The 6,937-nt window shown below is 36.2% G+C and overlaps 1 pseudogene; it reads right to left on the bottom strand.

Annotated features, from left to right (window-relative positions):
- Positions 1 to 5,618: 5,618 nt before the first annotated feature.
- Positions 5,619 to 6,553, bottom strand: LOC112829745 (olfactory receptor 4P4-like; annotated as a pseudogene).
- Positions 6,554 to 6,937: the final 384 nt, after the last annotated feature.

Genomic DNA, 6,937 nt, shown 5'->3' with positions numbered 1-6,937 from the left:
CCTTTCCTTCAAGGACCCTTCCCCTGCTGGAGCTGGACTCCGGCAGAGTTTATTTATTTATTTGACACACAGAGAGAGACACAGCGAGAGAGGGAACACAAGCAGGGGGAGTGGAGAGGGAGAAGCAGGCTTCCAGCAGAACAGGGAGCCCAATATGGGGCTCGATCCCAGGACGCTGGGATCATGACCTGAGCCGCAGGCGGACCCTTAACGACTGAGCCACCCAGGCGCCCCTCTGTCGGGGCTTTAAATGTTTAATAACCCTGAGGAAATGAAAGATTCTAGCACTTCATCATAAAGGACATTATAACCCAGTGATTTAGACCTTGTCTACATCAGCGTTATGCCCAGTGCTGACCAAGCTGCACTCAAGAGCTAGCCTGTGCCAATCTACAGCAGGAAGTAGCTCGTCATATCTCTAACCTTCTCCCTGTAAACACACTTGGACAATGTTAGAGAATGATACAAGTTAAATCACATCATTAACTGTTTAATTCATCCCTCTTTATATACTAGTATTGCTGCAGAGTTATAAGTCTGGTGAAGTGCCAACCATCATTTTTTTATGGACAATTATGTTTAGATTTATTTATTTATTTTAGAGGGAGTGAGAGAGAGAGAGAGAGAGAGAGAGAGAGAGATGGAGATCATGGTGGAGGGGCAGAAAGAGAGGGACAGAAAGTCTCAAACAGTACACCCTGAGTGCAGAGCCCTGCAAGGGAGCTCGATCTTAAGACCCCGAGATCACCACCTAAGCTGAAACCAAGAGTCAGATGCTTAACCAACCTCACCACCCAAAGGCCGCCCCTATCTTGAAAATGTTTCTGCTGGGGTTGATCCAGGATCCTGTTAGGAAGAAAATAGTGTTTGTCACTTTCTTGCGCTTCTATTTGGAGATGCTGTTGAGTAACTTTCTGATGATTGCTACTATCAAGACCAGCCGGGCACTCGGGGGTCCAATGTACTTCTTTTTCCAACTATTCCAATCTGACACCTGTTTCTGTACTTCCATAGCTCCTAGAATGATTGTGGATGCACTTTTGAAGAAGACCATTATCTCTTTCAGTGAGTGCATGAGACAAGGTTTTTCATCCCATTTCTTTGGCTGCCTGGGGTTCTTCATCCTTAGCCTCATGGCCACCGACTGCTATGTGGCCATCTGTCAGCCCCTGCGCTACACAACCATCATGAGTCGACAGGTCTGTGTGGTGCTGGTGGCTATGGTGTGGGTGAGGTCCTGTGTGCATTCTTTAGCTCACATGTTTCTGGCCTTGAGTTTAGCTTTTATGTAGAGGAATAGACAGCATAAGGTACAAACAGGTGCATGAGGTCTGTATTCTTAGATGTTCTTCACCATTCTGTCTCTGCCTGTCTTGCCTGCCCAGTCACTGGGGTTTTGATCTAGTGCTTGCCCTGTCCCTCTTCATGTGGACTCCTGGTGTTCTCTGCTGCTCTGTACCACCCTGAATGTTTGCATCCACAGACTGCAGACTTTCCCTCTTCCAGTTTCCTTTATGAAGCACTTCCTTGTCATGATAGCTGACCATGAACCTTCAGCTTAGTTGTTCTTCTTGACTTGATAGAAAGTATCAGATTCAAATAATTATAGGAGCTTCATGTTGTAAAGGACAATATGTAATCTAATAATCTCCCTTCCAATTCTTGGGGTTATATTCTGAAATCCCTTTTTTAAAAGATTATTTATTTACTTTCGAGAGACAGAGAGAGAGAGATCAAATGAGCGGGGGGAGGGGCAGAGGGAGAATCTCAAGCAGACTCCCACTGATTCCGTGACCCTGAGACCATGACCTGAGCTGATATCAATGTCAGATACTCAACTGACTGAGACACCCAGGCACCCCTATATTCTGAAATCTTGTGATATGTTTACCTACATCCTTCTAGAACAGTAAAACAACTTGGTGAGAAAACCTCATGTTCTTTGATATTAAGAAGACTTTAGTGGTTGGGTTTATATGCCTATTAGAATTCTTTTGGTAAAATCTACTTTATGCTCTTATATTGATTCCTTCTAATTTCGCGGGTGTTAGGTTTCTTTTGAATCATACCAATTATAATGATATGTTTATAATATTTATTATTATAATTAGAGCATAGATGACCCAAATTAAAGATGATTATATTTATGTGGCAGAAGTAGAGAGTGTATGTAGTAGATAATAGTGAATTTTAAAATATTAATTACTAAAATAATAAATGAGATAATCCAAAAGTGGATATTTAGGCATTGAAACAGAAATATTTATGTCACAGATATGAATCATGAATTTCTTTTCTGGATAAGGAAAAACTAGTCATCAAAAAGTCACTGGTTGACAGAGATTTAAGAATAAAGGAGAAGGGGTGAATAGGTGGAGCATGGGACATTTTTGGGAAGGGAAACTAATCTGTATGATACTGTAATGGTGGATACGTGACATAATGCATATGACAACACCAAGAGTAAATCCTCATGTCAGCTACAGACTTCAGGAATATTGTACCAATATTGGTTTGGTTTACCAGTGGTAACAAATATACCACCCCACTGCAAGATGTCAGAAAACAGAAATTGTGAGGGGCAAAGCATGCATAAAGAAAATCACTGTATGTTTTGTGTAATGTTTCTGCAAAGCTAAATCTGCTATAAAAAATAAAATTTATTTAAAAAACATATTCATGGGAATGTGCCATTCAGCCATTACAGTGCTTAAAATATTTTATTTGAATTTTTACACAAATTTAGTATATAAGTACACCTTTTGATTTATGTTTTGATGTCCCCAAATCCTTTACAGTTTATGCTGGTATGCTATACTAATCTCATTAATGAATATAAAATTTTATATTTTCTGTGTGTAACTTTTTAAACATTGAGGTAGTCTAGTGTTGCAATCATGAATTTGGATGCTGTTACACCTCATGAAGAATGTGCAGTGAAAGGCATTAGCTACATTTCACAGGATAGTCTTTAATACTTTTAAGTTGATGTGTTCTTCTCTTTTTCTTTTCCATTTATGTTTTCTTTCTGATAACATGCAAACATTGTCAACATTTTTACATCAATAAACACAGAGGTGGATATCATTTTTGCAAATAGTTTATCTCAAATAATAGCAAAATATGCTTGGGTTTTCCTATTAAAATATCTAGATGTGTCTTAGATTCTGATATGGAGTAATTCTATAATCTACATCTTCAAATCCTCAGGCAGGATTTTCTGTAGTAAAAATGACTGTCATCTAAAAAGTTCTTGTCACAAGAAAATAATTTGTAAGTATATGTGATGACGGATGTTAGCTAGATTTTTTGCAGTGACTATTTTGCAATACTTTATGTTGTATACAAGAAAATAATATAATATTATACATCATTTATATCTCAATTTAAAAAAAGACAATGATCTCAACTTATTAAACATGACAGCCAGAGTAAGAAGCTCATGGTGATTTCTGTGAAAGTTGTTGATTTTATAGAATACTAAAGTCTCGTTAACTTGGAATGTGTGTTTAGATTTGTACCAGAAAACATCACTAACCCGTCAATATTGTGTGCAGATAATAATTTTGATATGTTCTAAAAGAGAAATTCACGTTATTAAGAAAGCATGATAATGAAAACAAATAATATCCACTCTTCAAAAGAGGACTTTAAAATGAATCTGTTGTTTAATTATCTGAACTTTTATTTCATTTTTAGAGACAGCTTTCTTTGGTCCAGCTAGGTAATGAAACATTATAGAACATGCCTAGGAGAAAAGTTTTAATCTGGCAACAATTTTGTTTCTTTGTGAATAACCACTGAGACAATCTGCCCACTTCCTCTCTGCTCTAACAGCTCTGGTTAATTTCACCTTCCTCATTATTTTTTCTGCTCTGTCTACCTGTTTGTATGGTGCCTCCAGACAGATTGTAACTCTTGTATTTTACTTACATATTCTAAAACGCTTTCCATATTTTTACCCTCTTCCTTTTAACAAAATCCTGCTACCTAGCATCTTCTCTATAATGGCATTTGCTGTGTTTCTTAAGCAACCTTTAGTTAAATCCTATCAAGCATGCAAAAAAAGCCTTTCTTAAACTTTGTTTCTGTAGAAAATCTTTTTCAGATGTTTCTTCTTCGTTCCACTTACAAGTTTTGATATGTTGTCATGGCATAGTATATATTTTTAATTAATAAACTTTATTTTTAAAGCAGCTTTAGGTTCACAGCAAAACTGAGCAAAAAGTACAAAGATTTCCCATAATACCACTTTTCCCCCCCACACACCATCACCAGAGTGATACATCTGTTACCATCAAAGGAACCTACACTTACACATCATTATCTCCCCAAATATACTTTTCATTAGGCTTCACACTTGATGTAGTGCATTTTACAAGTTTTGATATTTATAACGACATGTATCCACAACTGTAATAACACACAGAAGTGATTCCTGCTCTAAAAATCCTCTGTAGTCTGCCTATTCATTCTACACTTCTCACTAACCCTTGGCAAACACTGATGTTTTCCATGTCTCCATTGTTTTGCCTTTTTAGGATTCATATAGTTCCAATCACAAAATAGGCAGCCTTTTCAGATTGGCTTCTTTCACTTAGTAATATATATTTAAGTTTCCTGCATATCATCTTGTGACTTGATAGCTCATTTCTTCTTAGTGCTGAATAATAGTCCATTGTCAGATAAATCACAATTTATTTATCTATTCACCTGTGGAGGGACCTCTTGGTTGCTTCTGAGGTCTGGCAATTATGAATAAAACAGCTATAAACATCCATATGCAGCCCAAATGTGCTTGCAAAATATAATTTTGTTTGCTTTTAGTGTTAGACCCTGTCTTAATCTGTGTTTTGCTGGGCCTTTATTTTATTTTGTTTTCTTTGTAGCAGACAAGGTCCTTGGTTCTGGATCCAATAACTTTCCACTTACTTACCAATTTTTACTTTATCAAATTTATTGTTCAGTCCCTGAGGTTTTATGGAAATGTTTTATATTCTGGATAATAAGTGCAATAACAAGTAATTATGTTTTTAGCATCCTCAATTATTGATTCTTACTCTGTGTTAACTAGGCACTACTATTATTTTTAATATGAATTTAGGAGAACTAATCACCAGGAGCCACTTTAAAACAGGTTCTACTATACGGATTTCTCTGTTGCACAGCTGATTTCTGAATGCCACTAGAAGATATATAAATGAATGTTCTATCATAAAGATACTCGTGATGATGTAAAGTCATTATTTTAATTTTATATTTCTTCACTAGTGCAGAATTTGTATCTCTATGAGGACTGACATATAAGCCCAGGATTTTTAATAGAATAATTATTAAAATTGTTTTGCCTTTATAATTCCATGACTGAATAGTGTTGCCTTATTTGCTTTGGCCCAGACAGTTTTTTTCTTCAGGTAACCCTAACCACACCTCCTTAATACTCCATAAAATTAAGTTTTCAATTAATTTTTTAAATTTCTTTCTAATTCCTCTTTGTTTCATGTATTCCATTCACAATAGCAATGGAATATAAAGTCTTTGAAATATTTCTTAGCTTCTTTAGTTACATCAAGCCCAGTTTTTTTCAATAAAGTTGCTTAGGCATACGCTTCCTCAAATTAATTGCATGCTTCCTTTGAAAATAATGTTTGACACCAAACTTTTCTTATGGCATTTTTCATCTCTCTATTTCTCAGTGTATAGATTAAGGGATTGAACATAGGAGCAATGATGGTATAAAATAGAGCAAATACTTTGTCCTCAGGGAAAGTGGCTGGAGGTCGAAGGTAGGCAAAGACTGAAGGCCAAAAAATAAGATGACCCCAGTGATATGAGACCCACAGGTGGAGAGGGCTTTGTGTCTTCCCTCAGCTGAGTAATGTCTTAGACTAAACAATATAATGACATAAGAAACAAACAAGACAACAAAGGTAACTAAGGCGACCATACCTGAATTGGCAACCACAAGGATCCCAGTGATGTAGGTATCAGTGCAGGCAACTTTTAGCAAAGGGAAGATATCACAAAAGTAGTGATCAATTTCATTAGGACCACAAAATGGCAATTGGATTGTCATCAATAACTGAGGAAAAGAATGGAAAGCCCCATCAGTCCAAGCAGCTAAGACCAGGAGATTACACCTTGTCCTGTCCATGATAAGCATGTAGTGGAGAGGTCTGCAAATAGCAACATAGCAATCAAAGGCCATGACTGTAAGGATAAAGACCTCAATACTCCCAAAGAAGTGCATAGCAAAGACTTGTAACATGCAATTACCATAGGTGATGGTTTTTGTCCCCCCTAGTAGGTCACCAATTAATTTGGGTGTAATGCTAGAAGTATAGCAGATGTCCATAGAGGATAAATGGCTGAGGAAATAGTACATCGGTTGGTGAAACAGAGGGCTGCATCGAATGGAGACAAGGATCAGAAGGTGTCCTGCCAACAGGGCAACATAAGATAATAAGAAGAGCACAAAGCCAAATATTTGAATGTTCTGGTCATACGAAAGTCCTAGAAGTATGAATTCTGAGATGTTTCTCTGCCTCTCCATATACTTGAGTGTGCTGTTTGTTACACGCAAATGAGTATGTATCTGAAGAAAAGAAACAGAAATTTGGTGACAACTTAACAGTATGAACACAATGATATAAAATTTACTAAGTGTAGATTGACATGAATATCATATTAATATTAATTATTCTTGATTTCTTAAAAAAGGAGTTTTAACATTTTTTATTGTCTTTGATTCTATAGAAGCACTGTGGAATAATTTTATAATGGGAATAATGGGAATGGTTATGGATGTTACTCAATTTTACTGGTAATGATTTTTAAATATTTAAATGTTGTTTTGAAAATTAAAAATTATTCATTATTATTAATTACATTACTTAGATAAGAAAGAAGATTTATAAAAATTGTCCCAAGTCAAAAA

This window comes from Callorhinus ursinus, unplaced genomic scaffold, assembly GCF_003265705.2.
Source record: "Callorhinus ursinus isolate GAN/ISIS: 27379988/994484 unplaced genomic scaffold, GSC_fseal_2.0 scaffold21, whole genome shotgun sequence".
Lineage (NCBI taxonomy): Eukaryota > Metazoa > Chordata > Mammalia > Carnivora > Otariidae > Callorhinus > Callorhinus ursinus.
The sequence above is the reverse complement of the archived record's forward strand: the minus strand, read 5'-3'. Positions and strand labels throughout refer to the sequence as shown.